At 46.3% G+C, this 17635-nt stretch overlaps 1 protein-coding gene across 1 annotated transcript in view; it reads right to left on the minus strand.

Moving 5' to 3' along the window:
• The window catches only part of LOC134342473 (leucine-rich repeat and fibronectin type-III domain-containing protein 2), a 154246-nt gene extending 137437 nt beyond the window's left edge, over positions 1-16809 (minus strand). Inside the window, exon 1 of the mRNA XM_063040657.1 lies at positions 16076-16809. The gene's annotated coding sequence lies outside the window, so the exon portion shown is untranslated. The remainder of the gene's footprint in view (positions 1-16075) is intronic.
• Positions 16810-17635: the final 826 nt, after the last annotated feature.

Here is a 17635-nt window from a genome sequence, read left to right on the forward strand (position 1 = left end):
CAACTGGAAGATCAGGGTGACTGCTAATCTGCATTCGCCTTCTCCATTGTAGAGGAGAAACTTCATGAACACTGTATACAGTGCACTAGATTCCTGCTTCTCCTGGAAGGACTGCTTGGGTGATGACTAGGTGATGAGAAGGGAAGAGGGGAAAGGACAGGGATTGCATCCCCTGCAGTGCAATGCAGCACATGTGGACATGCATTTATGATCAATATGTATTGTGCGGCATCACTGCTGATGAATTAATGCGTCAGCCATTACGTGTAGTTGGGTGATGCTAACAATCAATAAAGGATATTTCGGTAAACTTTATCCCATTTGTTTGCCTCATTGAACAGTGAACTTAACAAACACTAATAAAGGTATTGGGTAGCAAGGATAGGCACAGAACTGTATATAAGATAGTTAAGAACACAATCATACATTTCTGAGGAGCATACACTTAAAAGGGTCTGCCACTGAATACAACATGACAGCTTGATAAAAAAAAGCACAGGAAGTGGGACAAAAGTGATCCAGGTATCCAGGTTTAGCTTAGTGTCAGGAAACAACAGGGGTTGTTTGACAAGTATTTTTGTGACTGGAAGGCTGTTACCATAGAGGTTCCTCAAAACTCAACACTCAGTCCCTTGTTTTGTGTGGTACTTCTTATTGATTTGGACTTAAACTCAAAAGAGAACTTTGCAGATAATGAAAGAACCAGGTAGTTGTGCAGAGAGTGAAGCGTGAAAGTTTAAAATGCAGGAAGATTTAGGTGTTCTTGTCAACTGGGCAGAGAGAAAAAAAAACAAATTGAATTTAATCTGGAGAAGTGTGAGGAGTAACAAGGCAAAGGAATGCTCATCAATTGGCACGATATTGAGAAGTGTTCAGGACCATATACCATGAAGTATACTTTATGTCAATCCTCAAAAGTAGCAGAGCAGTTAGAAAATATAGTTATTAGTTGAGGCATAGAATGTAAATCCAAGTGCGGTGTTAAAGCAGGAGTAATCCATTTAGCCTCTGATTCTGCTCAGCTATTTGTCAAGAGTTACGCTATCACACAGCTATTCATACAGAGAGTGGTGGGTGTGTGGAATGCACAGTCAGCAAAGGTGGTAGAGGCGGATACAATAGAGTCCTTTAAGAAAAACTTAGATAGATACATAGAGCTTAGAAAAGCAGAGGGCTAGGTGGTTTTTAGAGTAGGTTACATGGTCGGCACAACATTGTGGGATGAAGGGCCTGTAATGTACTGTAGATTTCTATGTTTCTATGTTTCTATGATCGTAGTCTATCATCCATATCAACACCATTTTTCCACAGTATTCCCCATATCCCTCAGTTCCTGAAATATCCACAAAAAACAATTAATCTCTGCTTTGAATGGATTGGGCCTTCACTGGGGCAGAAAATCCCAGAAGTTCACCACCTTCTGAGTGACAATATTTCTCGTCGATTCTCCTCCCTCATTTTCTACCACTCATCTGCACATGGGATGGCGGGGAGTGGGGGAGGGGTGCTGGGGGGGCAACCTACAGTGGTCAACTAACAGACCAATCTGCAAATCTCTGCCGCGTGGGAAAACAAAGCACCTGGAGGAAAAAAACCCACAAGAGCACAGGGAGAATGTGCAAACTCCACACAGAGGTTATGGTCACTGGAGCCACTCCTCCCTTAGAGCGCAACACTGTTACAGCCTGGGGTGTCAGAGTCTGGACTTCAATCCTGGTGCCTTCTGTAACGAGTTTGTATGTTCTCCCTGTGAGATGCATAGGTTTCTTCGGGGTGCTCCAGTTTCCTCCCACAGTCCAAAGAAGCAGCAGTTAGAAGGTTAAATGGGCATTGTAAATTGTCCTGTGATTAGGTAAGGGTTAAATTTAGGGTTGCCGGGGGTTGCTGGGTGGCACGGCTGGAAGGGGCAGAAGGGCCTATTTCACACTGTACCTACAAAATAAAATGAAAATAAAGGCACACCTTTCTCTGGAGAAGAAGACCAAAACTATGCATAATACTCCATGTCTGATCTCACCAAGCCATGCTATAATTATAATAAGACATCTTTACATTTGTTCTCAAATTCTTGTGCAGTAAGACTAACATATTGTTTGCCTTCTAACTGCCTACTGCACATGCAAGTTAGCTTACAGTGACTTGTGTACAATGGCACTCAGGTTTCATTGGTCATTAACGTCACCCAGTCTGTCACCATTTACACAAGACAGTTTCCTCTTTTATCTACCACAGTGGAGAAGCTCTCATTTTCCCATGTTGGTTAGGCCAAATCTTGAGAACTATGTCCCATGTTGGTCACCTCTTTATAGGAAAACTACTACTGTGCTGCAGAGATTTACAATGAAGTTTCTAGGTTGTAGATGTTTTAGCTCCAAGGAATTATTGGATTGATGTGGGTTATTTTCTGTTGAGCAGAGAAGGTTGGGCATTTAAATCTATGAGGGGCTTGGACAGACTAAATTCTAAGGACCATCCTCCTTAGCAGGGGGATCATAAACTAGGAGACATGGAGTTAAAAACAAACAAAACAGAAAAAAAAGGAGGTAAGGACAAAGATATTCACTCAGAGAGTGGTAAAAGTCAGTAGCTCAGTGCCTGTAAGGATGGTGGAGGCAGAAGCCCTCTCAACATTTAATCAGCACTTGGATTAGTACTGCTGTGGTGTGCAGGGTTGCAGTCCTAATCGTAGGTTCATACAGCACAGAAACAGGCCATTCAGCCCAACTGGTGACCAAGATTCCCATCTAAATTAGTCCCATTTGCTTGTGTTTGGTCCGTAACCCTCTACATCTTTCCTCTCTGTGCACCTGGTCAAGTATTCTTTAAGTGTTGTGAATGTACCTGCCTCAAAAGGCTGCCCATAAGTTACTATTAAATCTCTCCCCTCTCACATATAACCTATGTCCTCTAGTTCTTGGGTTTTGACCCAAGACATTGGTAATTCCTTTGCTCCTGCAGATGTTGATTAACTTGCTGCTCTTCCAACAGATTGCTGTTGCCCCTGGGAAAGAGACTATGTGTATTCATCCTCCCTCTCCCCCTCGTAAATTTACACATTTTTATAAGGTCGTCCCCTCATTTTCTTATGCTCCAGTGAACAAAGTCCCAACCTGCTCAGCCTCTCTCCATAAGTCAATCCTTGAGTTCTACTAAAGTCCTTATAAATTTCCTTCACTCTCTCTTTTCATCTTAATGGCATTATTCCTCTAGCAGGGTGACCAAAATTGAACTCAAAAAAAAGAAAAAAAAAGTTGGGTCACTTTTTTATTGATTCACTCAATGGACAGAATGGCTTTGTTCAAGTTTATAAATTACTTATGATCAGCGTTCAAAAAATATTAGGCACTCATCCCGGAAGGCACCATGGTTAAAGGGGATGGTGCAGATCTGATGAAGACATGTAGAACTGTCATTGAAATATTTCTTTACTTGCAGGTTCTTTCAGACACACATCACTGTTTACTGAAGAGGGTTATTCTCCAAGCATAGTCTCTGCCATTCAGAAGATTAGATTCTTTTCCCATTATTGAGAGCTTGTCATAAAGAGATAGAAGAGGAATCAGCGTGAGATATGTTATGAGAATGTCCTAGAGTGCTTTATAAGTTCAAATTTTGGGCTTTTCTTTCTCAAATGGTTGCCATTAGTTCTGGGTTTCTTGACGGGGACTGAAGGCATATTTTAAACCTAAGAACAGACTATATCATCTACTGATACAGGAAGTTTAAAATAAAGATTGACCTATAATCTCAGCAATGCAGAGTGAAAGGAAAAAAGTTTATGAAACAGGAGAGGAGATATGATGGATGGGAAGGAGTGGGACAGAGCAGGAGGTGTGGGGGACTAGGTTGCTAATATGGTAGGAGGTGATGATGAGGAATAGAATGTCAGAACTAGAAACAGGATTAATATCACCGGCATACTGAATGCCATGAAATTTGTTGTTTTGCGGCAGCAGTATATTGCTATACATAGTAATAAAAACAATAAATTACAGTAACTATGTAAAAAAATAAGTACTGCAAAAAGAGAGGGAAAAATACTGAGGAAGTATTCATCGGATCATTGTCCGTTCAGAAATCTGATGGCAGAGGAGAAGCAGCTGTTCCTGAAACATTGAGTGTGTGTCTTCAGAGCCTGTACCTCCTCTTTGATGGTAGCATGGGGGTCCTTAATGATGTATGCTGCCTTTATGAGGCATCACCTTTTGAAGGTGTCCTTGATGCTGGGAAGGCTAGTGCCCATGTTAGAGCCGGCAGAGTTTACAACTTTCTGCTGCTTGTTCTGATCCTGTGCAGTGGTCTCTCCATACCAACAGTGATGCAACCAGTTAGAATGCTCTTCATGGTACATCTGTAGAAATTTGTGAGTGTGCTTGGTGACCCACCTATTCTCCTCAAGTTTCTAATGAAATATAGCCACTGTCATGCCTTCTTTGTCATTGCGTCAATATGTTGGGCCCAAGTTAGATCCTCAGAGATGGTGACACCCAGGAACTTGAAACTGCTCACTCTTTCCACTGGTGATCCCTCGATGACAACTAGTGTGTGTTCCCTTGACTTCTCCTTCCTGAAGTCCACAATCAATTCCTTGATCTTACTGATGTTGAGTGCAAGGTTGTTGTTGTGACACCACTCAGTCAACTGATCTATCTCTCTCCTGTATGTTTTCCCTTCACCATCTGAAATTCTGCCAACAATAGTTGTGTCATTGGCAAATTTATAGTTGGATTTTGAGCTGTGCTGAGCCACACAGTTATGGGTGTAAAAAGAGTAGAGCAGTGGGCTAAGCATGCATTCTTGAGGTGTAGGAGGAGATGTTATTTCCATTCCACAGTGACTGTGGTCTCCTGATGAGGATGTCAAAGATCCAGTTGCAGAGAGAGGTACAGAGGCCCATGTTTTGGAGCTTGCTGGTTAGAACTGAGGGCATGATTGCATTGAATGCTGAGCTGTGGTCAATAATCTGCAGCCTGATGCAAGTAACTACTATTATCCAGGTAATCCAAGGCCGGATGGAAAGCCAGTGAGATTGGATCTGCAGTAGACCTATTGTGACTATAAGCAACTTGCAGCTGGTCCAGGTCCTTGCTTAGGCAGGAGTTGATTCTAGCCAACCTCTCAAAGCACTTCATCACAGTAGATGTGAGCGCCCCAGGGTGATAATTATCAAGCAACTTACCCTGCACTTCTCGGGAACTGGTACGATTGTCACCCTTTTAAAGCATGTGGAATGGGGATGAGAGGTAAGCTGAGGGAATAGGAGAGGGAGATGATGTGGATGAGTGAGGGGGTCTGCTTGGGACGAGAGAGTTTATGAAGTGGGATTGACAGGTAAGGAGATTGGGAAAGGAGGATGAGGAAGGAAAGATGAAGAGAGGTAAGTGAAAGAGGAAGTGCTGGGGGAAGGGGAATGGATGGCACGGGGAAAGGGGGATGATTACGAATTGGGGGAAGTGTTATGAGGTGGTGCTCTTGCACTCAGGGAAGTTTTGGAGAGTGGGGATGTCATTTGTAGATTGAAGCATAGGGGAGGGGTGTGGTATTGATGATGAGAAGGAAAGTGAAAGAGTGGGTGATGGGAAGGGACTGTTGGGGAGGGTTTAATAAGGGGAGGATGGGATGAGAAGGGGGAGTGATTGGCAGAGGAAATGGGGAGGGGGAATGACGAGGAAAGAGAGATGGGGAGGAGTGAGGTGATGGGGAAGGGAGAGGATGGGGAGAGGGATCTGGGGAGGAAAGGTGATGAGGAGCTGGTGAGGGACGTGAGGCTGGGGGAATTGAATTGAATTAACTTTATTACAATGGGATAGTCAATATAACATAGAAATACAGTTGCGTTAGCATGAATGAAGTAGTCTGATGCCCTGGTGGAAGAAGCTGTCCCGGAGGCTGTTGGTCCTGGCTTTTATGCTGCGGTACCGTTCGTTTCCCGGATGGTAGCAGCTGGAACAGTTTGTGGTTGGGGTGACTCAGGTCCCCAATGATCCTTCGGGCCCTTTTTACACACTTGTCTTTGTAAATGCCCTGAATAGTGGGAAGTTCACATCTACAGATGCGCTGGGCTGTCCGCACCAGTAGCTGGGCTGGGAGGCTACGTGGATAAGAGCAGATGAGAGGCGAGGGATTGTAACGCAGCGCCGTGGGGAGAGCCGGTGATGGGTGAATAGTTCTCTGTACTCTATTGCCCCGACTGGTCGGCTCAGATCCCCGCGCAGAACGGAGCCGGTACCAATTTCCTCGGACAAGGTAACGGCCGCAGACGTCGTGCCCCGTTTATCGCTGTGCAGCATGCTCGGCCCCTGTCCGAGGCCGGCTCTGTGTCCTGCATACTGCAGATACCCCCAGTCGCTGCCCTTACAGATCTCTCTTCCTCACCCTGTGCACGTTAAGCCCTGTAAACCAGGCAACGCCAAAGAACCTTTAGGTCGCTGGCGTCGTCAGAAAAAAAAATGCGTTGCAAGTCTGAAAGATTGTTAACTCCAAATATTTCCCATGATAATCTCTCATGCAAACGCAGAGTTCTCCAGCGGCCCCTAGCCGGACCGATCTTGGCAGCCTACAGGACAGTGGAGGATACCTAAAGCCTAGAATAGAAAGATGGATGTTAAAGTAGCCCGAGCCTTAATATTTCCCATCAAACTGGACCCCGAAATGTATCGGGTCAAAACACTTGCAAATGAGAGAGAGAGAGAGAGAGAGAGAGAGAGAGAGAGAGAGAGAGAGAGAGAGAGAGAGAGAGAGAGAGAGAGAGAATGAGAATTAGAGAGCTGAAACCAGAAGAAATAGGAAAACAGGTGCAATATCGTCGTTAAAAGAATAATGTTGGAAACTAAACTGTTTTGTTTTTGATATTTATTTTCCCTGAAGCTATAAGTGTGGGATCTTTGCCGAGATCCCTCGCCCCATGAAATCCAATACGTTTATATAAATGCCTGTGATGCGAATCCTATACTGTTTGACAATATTTCTTCCTCGCGTACTCTATCAAAATTCCTAAAGGTATGCTTTATGAATACTTAAGTGTAGAAAATTAATCCTATCGGGAATGTAGTAATAAACAAATTCAGTTAAGTATAATAAGTGTCCCGTCTACTCCCGAATGAAAACCTGTTGAGTATTCTCAAAATAGAAGGGGTGGGGGAAGTAAGGTTGAGAAAAACAAGATAAGGCTAGTGTGCTTATTGCAGGCAGCTCTTTCCGAGGAGGATATTTAGCCCACCGAGGCGGGGGCTATCAATTAGACCACGTGATTGCACCTTAACTCCAACCACTGTCTCGCCTCGCAAGGCTCAGTCAACACAAAATCTGTCAGGAATAAATTGAAACAAACGTGCAGGTGGTGGAAACCTGAAATAAAAACAGAAAATGCTGAAAATTCACACTCAAAAGGTCAGACGGCATGTGTGGAACGAGAAGGGCGTTCGATACCAAATATTGGCGATCTCTCCACAGACCTCGCCTGACCTCGAGTACAGTATTTCAATTTTTTGTTGTATTTAACTGTGGATCTCAAGATTAATTTGCATATTTTTACTTGATATCTAACCCTGGTGGAATACAATATCCCGGATCTCCCGGTATGAAGAATAGTGCCCAGTTATTCCACACCCAAATATTCTAATAAAAACTGGGACAAGGATTAAAACGTAATCCATACTAGCAGAAGTATGCCATTCGGCCTATCGAATCTATTCCGCCATTCCATCATGGGTATTTTTTTTATCCCTCTCAATCCCGTTCTCCTGCCTTCTCCCCGTAACCTTTGACGCCCTTACTAACGAAGAACCTATCAACCTCCACTTTAAATATACCCAATATGCCTCAACGCCATCAGTGGCATTGAATTCCGCAGATTCACCACCCTCTGGCTAAAGAAGTGTCTCCTCATGTCTGTTCTAAAGGGAGGACTTTCTGTTGTGAGATTGTTCCCTCTGGTCTCAGACTCAGACACTATAGGGAACATCCTCTCCACATCCACATCCACTCTAACTAGGTCGTTCAATGTTCGATAGGTTTCCCCCCTCATTCTTTTAAACTCCGGTGAATTCAGGCCCAGAACAATTAAACCCTCCTCATAAATAAACCCTTTCACTTCCAGGGTCATTCTCGTGAACCTCCTCTAGCCCATCTCCATCGCCATCAAATCCTTTCTTAGATCGTTCGTTCGTTATGTGGCGAGTCGTATGACGTAAGCTGTCATGGACTTTCCCTGGCCATCATTGTTCTTGGCAAATATTTCTACAGAAGTGGTTCGACATTGCTTTCTCCTGGGTTTACATTGCTTTACACGACAGTTTACACCAGCCATTGCTAATACTCTTCAGAGATTGTCTGCCTGGCGTCAGTGGTACATAACCAGGACTTTTGAAATGCACCAGCTATACATGCGACCATCCATTACCTGCTCCCATGGCTTCACGTGACTTCCCATGGCTTCACGGGTGGGGGCGGGAGTCTAAGCAGATACTAACCTTGCCCAAGGGTGACCTACAGGCTAGCGGAGGGAAGGAGCGCCTTACACCCCCTTTGATAGGAATGTATCTTCACCCCGTCATCCCCTTTTTAGATCCTTATCTAAACTGCACAGAATGCTTCAAGTGCGGTCTGACCAATGCTTTATAAAGCCACAGCATTACATCCTAGTTTTTATATTCTAGTCCTCTCGAGATGAATGCGAACATTGCACTTGCCTTCATTATCACCAACTGAACCTACATGTTGACCTTTAGGGAATCTTGCACGAGGACTCCCAAGTCCCTTTGCGTCTCTGAGTTTTGAATTTCCTCTCCGTTTAATAAATAGCAAGGTTCAGGGTGATGTCTAATCTCTATTTCTCTATTCACTGAATAAAAGCATTTAATGATCATAAACTGAAGAGATCACGGTTTAATTTTCTGCCCCAGAACGGACAGGAAGTCTGGCCAAAAGAAAAACCCTGCATTTTACAATCCGCCTTTCGCAGCCCAGATTATGCTGAAGTGCCTCACAGTCAGTCAAATACTTTTGGAATAATGTCGACTGCCAGTATCCAACGGCCAATTATAGGCCTTTGAACGCAGGTTATTGTTGACCCAGGCGCCACGAAAGCCTCCATTAAAAGTTAAATATCAGACATAATTCTCCAATCCTCGGAGTGGGTACTCGGGGACTCGGTTTGCAGAGTCAGTCTTGGCACCAGCACTTCCTCGGTGCACAGTGGGTTTTTTTGTGTGTTTGTGTCCTTGTGTCCGGAACTACCAGGTAAGAATGCGACATGAAATAATATTAAGAAAGGGAAGCAGGTATAGGTTCTTCAGTCTTTGGTACCTTATCCATCACTCTCATAGATTTCACGTCAGCGTCGCTCTCTTGTACTAACCCTCAATTTGCCGATTGGCTTTAATACTTAAACATTCAGTCATGACTGGCTTAAATACATCGAGCCTCCACAGCCGTCTTGGTAAAGAATTCCAAAGTTTCACTACCACTGGATGAAGGAATTTCTCCTCACCTCAGAATGAATGGACATCTTCGCATTTCGTGATTCCAGATAATCCAACTAGGGGAAAATATTCGACGCATCTGCCGATTCTATATGACTCAATCGCCAAACAGAGAGTACAGTTGTAGTCTGCCAAGCCTTGCCTTAATCGCCATCTCATAAATAGATCTGATAGACCTGTGAACTCCTCCTGTCACAATGATACCCTTCCTTAGGCAGGGCAACCAGATCTATTTCCGGGTTCTGTATAAATAGACAACCAACCCTTCCCTCCCCTTTCCGCTTTGAACCGTGATCACACCTATGTGTGACTCCGGAGCCCGTCTATCCTTCCCCGCCCTCTCTGGTTGGCCCTGTAACCACAAGACGTGTAACACCTGTCCCTACACCTATCTCCAAACCCCCACACCCCATCCCCTCCACTATAAAGCCCTAAACCAAATTTCCAGGTGTGGCAGTCTTTTACGTTCCTATCCCCTGCTTTATGTACAGCATCCGGTGTTCTTGGTGTGGTCTCCTCTGCAGTAATGAGACTGTCTTCCTAATTGCTCGTCAGACCTTGCATGTTAGCACAGTTATCGCAGTATCGAAACCCATGTCTTCTGACATATTCAGTCTTTTGCCATTAAAAATACACCACCTTTCTTATTTTTTGTCAAAGAGTATGATCTCAGATTCCTCGACATTGTAGTCCACCTAGCAGCCCGTGCCCATTCGCTTTACCTGTCCATTTCTCTGCCATCCAGATCATACTCTCTTCTCGCTACTGCCATTAGGAAGAAGGTACAGGAGCCTCAGGACTCACACCGCCAGATTCGGGAACAGTTATTACCCCTCAGCTCTTGAACCAGAGAGGATAACTTCACTTGCCCCATCACTGAACTGTTCCCAAAATCTATGGACTCACTTTCAAGGACTCTTCATCTCATGTTCTCAATATTTATTGTTTATTTATTTATTAATTATTTATTATTTTTAATTTCATTTTGTATTTGCACAGTTGTTGCCTTTTGCACACTGGAAGGTCTTTTATTGATTCTGTCATAGTTACTGGATTTATTATGTCCGCAAGAAAATGGATCTCAGAGTTGTATATGGTGACATATATGTACTTTAATAATAGATTTACATTACTTTGAACTTTGAAAACGCTCCAATTCCTCCTTACAATCCATACTGCCATCTAGCTTTCAACTATCGGGCAGTTCAGGATCTCCTCAAATTTCCCACCCAGGTAAACCCTAATACCCCTCCCTTTCTGAACATGATTATTCCCTCTCCCGTAGCCGGATGCTGTGCTAATCCGAGACCAAATCAGGAACATCAATGTAGACCAGATGGAAACATTTAGCCCGTTCAGCTCTCGTTCCCGAGTGTAAGGAAGACATTGGGGCAGGCTAGTGATCACTGGTCACTGATGGTGAAGTCTGACCCAACAAGGATTTTTGCAGGGATCAGTGGGGGTACGCCGGAGTCCCTCGGTTCCCCGGCCGCCTGAACCAGCGCAAGCGCCAGACGAAATCTTCCCGTGTGGCTGACTAACGGGAGGGGTAGCGGGTGTAGCTAGAGCTGAGGGTGGAGGAAGTGGAGTGTATACCTTGGAAGGCAGGCAGACTGCGGAGTACCTTCCCACTTCCCCCTCACTCCGGCTATGCCCTGACAACGTTACATACCGCGACCAATACGCGTTAAGTAGGAGTATTGGAACGTCGGGATGCGGCTGCAGCCCGGATGTTAGGATTAGAAACTGGCAGTTTCCTTAGAGTAAGTTAAAACTGCTTCCAATTGCAAGAGGGAAGTGACTGGAGTTTTATCCGTGCTCTGCCGTCGCTGAGCATTTAAAAAGTTCCTGGGTGTCGACATCTCTGAGGATCTGTTCTGGGCCCAACATATTGATGCAATTACAAAGAAGGCACGACAGTGGTTATATTTCATTAGCAATTTGAGGAGAATTGGTATGTCACCAAAGACACTCACAAATTTCTACAGACATACAGAGGAGAGTATTCTAACTGATTCCATCACCGTCTGGTATGGAGGGTCCACTGCACGGATCGGAGAAAACAGCAGAAAGTTGTAAACACGTCCAGCTCTATCATAGGTGCTAGCCTTCCCAGCATCGAGGACACCTTCAAAGGCGTGCCTCAGAAAGGCAGCATCCATCATTAAGGACCCCAGTCGTCCAGGACATGCCACTATAAAGGAGCCCGAAGCCAAACATCCAATGTTTCAGGAACAACTTCATCCCTTACGTCATCACATTTCTGAATGGACAATGTACCCACGAACACACCATCTGCATTCTTCCTTTCTTTGTACCCTACTCATTTAATTTATTTTTTAACTGTACTTATTGTAATTTATAGTTTTTACTAATATGTATTGCTATACTGCGGTTGCAAAACAACAAACTTCACGACATATGCCAGTGATATCAAACCTGATTCTGGCACACGGGAGAGAAGAGGAGGGTTATGTTTTAAATGCAGCAAGTGGGTGTTTTTTTTTGCAGTTTCCTTGTCTGCATCAGTCCTCATCCAAACTTGTCGACAAATCTTCCCGACCCACAGATGCTGCTCGACCCGCCGAATTCCTCATGCAGGTTGTGTTTTGCTCTGTATCCTAGTATTAGCGATCTCCCGGGTTTCTACCCGGGAGTTTGATGGGGAGCACAATCAATAAGTGGATTTGAAGGGACGGAAGAGTGCGGGGCAGCAATGTTAGGAGAGGGGACAGAATGGATAGTGCACGGAAGGAAGCCGTTCGCCCCATCGATTCTAGCCGACAGCCAGTAGAGCCATCTGGTCAGATATTTCGCCCTCTCTACACGCACCTGCTCAAACGGTCACTCCAGGGTGGGGGGAAGAGTCAAATAATAGTGGGAGGTGTTTTACATAGTATAGCGAGTTCCTGGAATGGGGGAGAGGTGGAAAAGGATACCACAGTGGGCTTAAGATGCTTTTAGACAAGTACATGAATATACAGGGAATGACGGGGGGTGGGGGTGGGGGTAGAAGGAATTAGTTTCATTGGGCAGAGTAGTTCACTGAAGCACGTTGAGTTGAAGGGCCTGTTCCTGCGTTCGAACGGTTCAATGCTCAATTCGCCTTTGACAACCCTGATACCTAATCGACCAAACGCAGCCGCTGGGAGGACCTTTCTGTTTTGGAAATCGCTTTGCTGTCTTGCAGCACGCCGTCCTAATACTGCAAAGCCACTTCGTTTCTTCAGCTTGCATCTCTACAGTGGATAACTGGGCTGGATTCATTTCCTTATCGCGACTGAACCGATGTTAATTCCCGGCAACGATGCCCCATCCGATGAGGGTGGACCTGGATGTCATTCCCACGTGCTGGCTCTCAGGAAGACCTGGGATTACAACTTCCGTTGGCTGTTTTGTGCTTCGGGGAGCCTCTCTGGAATTAATACCCACTTGATCGGGTGTTCCGAACCATAATTTTTAAGTAATTTATAAAGCTACTTAAATCCACATTTCCATACGACACAGATCATTCGGCCCATCCAGACAATGCCGGTTCACCCCCTCCCCCTCCACACACACACAATTCTGTCCTTGTAATCTATTCTCTCTTCAGTTCTTTTCTACACATTAGAGTGGTCGATTAAACTACCAACCCGCGCCAGAAACCAGAGCATCAAGACAACCCCGATGAGAGACCGTGCGAACTCCACATAGGCAGCACCAGAACTCGGGGTCCCACAGTATACTCCAGGTAGCAGAGTTGCTTCCTCACCTCTTCAGAGTCCCAGGTTTAATCCTGATCTCGGGCCCTGTCCGAGTCTGCATGTTACCTCCGGATGCTCCGGTCTCCGATTGATTTGTGCTCCGTTTAATTTGAGCAACTCTGAGTAGAAATTTGTCTTCCGGTGTACAGCAGTCAACTTTTCCTCGTAATTTGTAAAGCAGATTTCCATCCGCACTCAGCGCATAAAACAGCAGGCAGGTTTGGGCAGAGCTGAAATCTATGAACTTCAACTGACAAAAATACAGCACAGGTCTTCTTTGAAGGACTAGCCTAGTCAGAAAGGACCGAAGGATCAAAAATGGGTTTGATGGGAGACTAGGTCTATATTTTTCTTTCGAAGGCCACTCCGAGACTTTACCCTCACCTCTCCTTCCTGCTTGCGCTGGCTATAGAGACGAGAGCTCGGATTGCCTCGGGGCAAGCACCTGAAGGGTTAACAGTAGGTGGGGAAACAAGAGCGATTAGCTTTACCGGGAGAAGTTCCTGTTATTGGTCTCTCCTGGGCCTGAGCCGATTATAATTCCATCCTCCTAAATCTTTTTTGTTGTTGTTGCAAGAGCGAAGAATAACGGGTTTGTCGAGACTGGTGACAGAAGAGGGAGATTCTCACCCAGGGCTAGACAGCTCACACTGCCAACCGAGCAAACTGATGTTAGTCAGACATTTGATAGCGTGCTTATAGAGTCTTAGAGAGGCATACAGCCCAGAAACAGGCCCTTCAGCCCATCACCGCTATGCCGACCTTTGTACTAATCCCATTTCTGACACTTGACCCAGAGCCTTAACTGCCTGCCTAAGTATGCCTCAACTGTTATGATAGTCCTGGTCCAGATTACAATCACCCTCTGGGTGAAATAAAAATCCTCCATATTCCATCTAAACCTCTCACGCCTCACTCCAAAAGCGGTAGTGTTAGATATCTTATAATCATGCATGATGTCATAAAGTTGTATAAAATCTTGAAGGGTACATAGATAGTGTGAATACACACAGTCTTATTTGTCCCCGAGAAAAGGGAAACAGTCACTAAACGGTATAAGTTTTAGGTGAGAGGAGATAAAAATAAATGGGACCCGAGTGTTAAGTTCTTTACACAGAGGGTGGTGGTTTTATGGAACGAACGACCTGGGGAAGTGGCAATGGCCGATACAATAACGACACTTAACCAAAATTGGGCGGGTTAATGAATAGGAAATCGTTGGAGGGATAAGGGCCACACGCAGGCAAAACAAGGCGGGATTTCCAGGTGGTTATCCATTTCAATTCAGCTTCCCATTCCTGTCCATGGCCACCAACTCAGGGTGGAAGAGCAACACCTCGTGTTCCGTCTGGGTAGCCTCCAACTTGGCACGCACATCGATTTATCTTAATTCCGGCAATTACTCTCCCCTCCACTTTTATTTATTTCGTTCCCCATTCTGGTTCCCCTCTCACCCCGTCTCTTCTGCTCAACTGCCCTTCATCTCCCTCTGGTTTCCCTCCTCCTACCCTTCAATCCACGATCCACTGCCTTCTTATGTTCGACTCCTTTTCAACCCCTTACCTCTTCTATCTATCACCCCCCTCCCCAGCTTCTTACTTCTTTCCACCCCTCCCCCATCCACCCAGCTTTCCCCTCACCTGCTCTCATCTATCACCTGCCAACTTGTACTCTTCCCACTCCCCCACCTGATCGGGCCACTGAACTCCTTCCTTCCCAGTGCTGATGAAGGGTCTCGGCCCGATGCGTCGACTGTTCTCCCCCATAAGTGCTGCCTGACTTGCTGACTTCTTCAAGCAGTTTGTGGGCGTGGCTTGCTTCGGTCCACCATTCTATAGACGAACATCCAAATATTTAACCTATCTATTCCCCTCACAACTGCGGGGAACTGACGCCCCTCAGCCTCCTCCCTCCATGGCAACTACAGCCTGTCCATTTATCCTCATAAATCAAACACTCCGCCCCTGGCAACATCTTGTCGAACCTCCTCTTCAAGCTGTCTAGTGCAATCGCCTCCTTTCTACAGTGTGGGTCCTTGTGGGTAGAGCAAGACCCCGGGCCATGAATATTGAAACTCCAGTAAAGAGAAGGGTGGTGGTGGTGGTGGGGGGGGGGGGGATTAGTTTCAGGGCGTCCTTCACATAGGAGCGTACAAGCAGTTGTAGCAATGGCATAACCGCAGTTAAAGAACGAGTGTCTGTAAAGAGAGGGAAAAGGAAAAGAACGTGGTGATAGGGTGAAACGGAGGCAGGTAGGTGGAGACTGGTGTCAACCATAAACACGGCACAGAGCAGCTGGTCGGAGTGATCGAGATCTGCTCTGTGACTACTGCATAGTGTCCTCACAGGTGAGAGGCGTTATACACATGGCAATCATCACACGCACGCCGACACTCTCGGAGCAGTCAATTTGATCCGATTGTGCTTCTAAGTTAAGATCATCCCCAAGCTGTTGTTTAGGATTCTTTTTCTGAGAAAAAGTCCTGAAGCCTTGCGTGCGAGGGAAACAGAAAACATCCGGCGCAGCTACAAATCCTAAAAGTGTTGAATGGAAGGGTTGATGTAAACTTCAAAGCGCCAACCAGAAGCCCTTGAATTGGTATACGAGCCACATTCACGTTTCTTGTAGGAAGAAGATAACGCCGCTGATAACTGAGCCACTCGCCTCTCACAGTTAACACGGTTCCACACATTGAAATACCTTGCGCCCTGCCCACCCCACCTCTCGGCGACACTGCTGCCGCCCTTGTGCCAGACTGCAGGGGTTAGGGGCGGTCTGAGTTTCGGAACCCTTCAGCACCCGGGATTAAAATCGCCAGTACACCGCCCAGGAAGACGAAGTCCTTACCTTTAAACGGGAACCTGCAGCCTTAGTTGGCAGCTGGATACGAAGGCAGGGTGCAAGTTGGTGTTCAAACTGCCCATCACGTGTAGTCCAACGGAGGCGCAGTCCGCAAGCCCGAGCCGTTCATCCTTCCCGTGCCGCGAAGTCAACGCTGTCGCTTACACGGTCTCCTCTTGCTCGTCCTCACCACAGAGATTCCATTTATATCCTCTTGTAGTTTGCTTGTGACCGTCTTCCTTCTCCCCCACACTCTGACTCGTTAGCGTGTGTGTGTGTGTGTGTGTGTGTGTGTCTGTGTGTCTGTGTGCTTGTGTATGTCAAAAAGGTCTTGAGTAACTCAAGCCTGCACCTGAGAGGTTCTGAAGAATCCACTTCTCCATACTGACAAAATAAGCAACCAGCGTGATACACACACACACACACACACACACACCTTCCTCCTCAAGTCCTGACTCCTGAGCGGTGCACGGAGGAGAGGCTATGAGACACGCTCTCCTTCGCTTTCCCTCGATCTCTCTCCCAGAAAAACAGCGTACGAAGAAAGAAGCTGACCCACTCGCTGGCCTCACGGACTCCCGCCCTTCTCTTACTTTCTTCCTCTTTTCGCTCTCCTATTTTCCTCTTTCGAACTCCTTTCCCTTCTCTTTCTCGCCGTTTCACTTCCTCTCTTTCACGCTTTCTCTCTCTCTCTCTCTCTCACTCACACACACAGACTCGTTCACCACTTATCTCCCATTCCTCCCTTTCTCTCTCCTCACACTCTCTCTCAGCCCCCACTCCCTCCGCACTAATCCCCTCCCTCCTTCCCCTTTCCAAGCCCTTACCCCTCTGGTCCTCTTTCACCCCTTTATCCCTCCTCACACCCACTCCCTCTCACTCACTCCCCTTCTCGCCCTTTCAATTTCCCTTACTCCCCTCCCCCACTCTTTCTTCACTCTTCCCTCGGAGGCACAGTTCCAGAGGAAGAACGACGCACTCTCCCTCGCTTTCCAGAGCGGAGCGCGGAGAAAGAAACCAAGAAGCATCCGCACATCCCTTTCTGCCTGCCTCTCTCTTAAACACACACACACACACACACACACACACACACACACACACACACACACACCACACACACCACACACACACACACACACACACACACACACACACACACACGCACACACACCAGGAGAAGAGGGGTGAAGACACAGTGCGGTCCTAAAACCGCCTCATCGCCTTGGCTGTGGGTGGCGGAATTAACTTAGCTCCCCACCCAGGGGCTTTCGGCGCCCAACCCTTTCCTACCACTCTGGCTCCCCCGGAGAGGCCCTACGCAAGCAGAAGGGGGTCTTCCTTTTAGGGGCTGTGAGTGCCGACATTGAAAGCAGTCGGAGTCTCCTTCCTTAAGAGGATTTGTGTGTCTTTATGCAACGAGTCAGTAGCTTTCTAAGCCGGACTAAGCTGAAGCTACCGAAGGTCGGTTCCTACACCGACTCGTGTAGAAGAGGGGAAAAAAGGGAAAGCAACCAAACCCTGAAACGTTAATTGTTTCTTCCTCCAACGACGCTGCCCGACCAGATG

Source organism: Mobula hypostoma, chromosome 2 (genome assembly GCF_963921235.1).
Source record: "Mobula hypostoma chromosome 2, sMobHyp1.1, whole genome shotgun sequence".
In the NCBI taxonomy this organism is placed as follows: Eukaryota; Metazoa; Chordata; class Chondrichthyes; order Myliobatiformes; family Myliobatidae; genus Mobula; species Mobula hypostoma.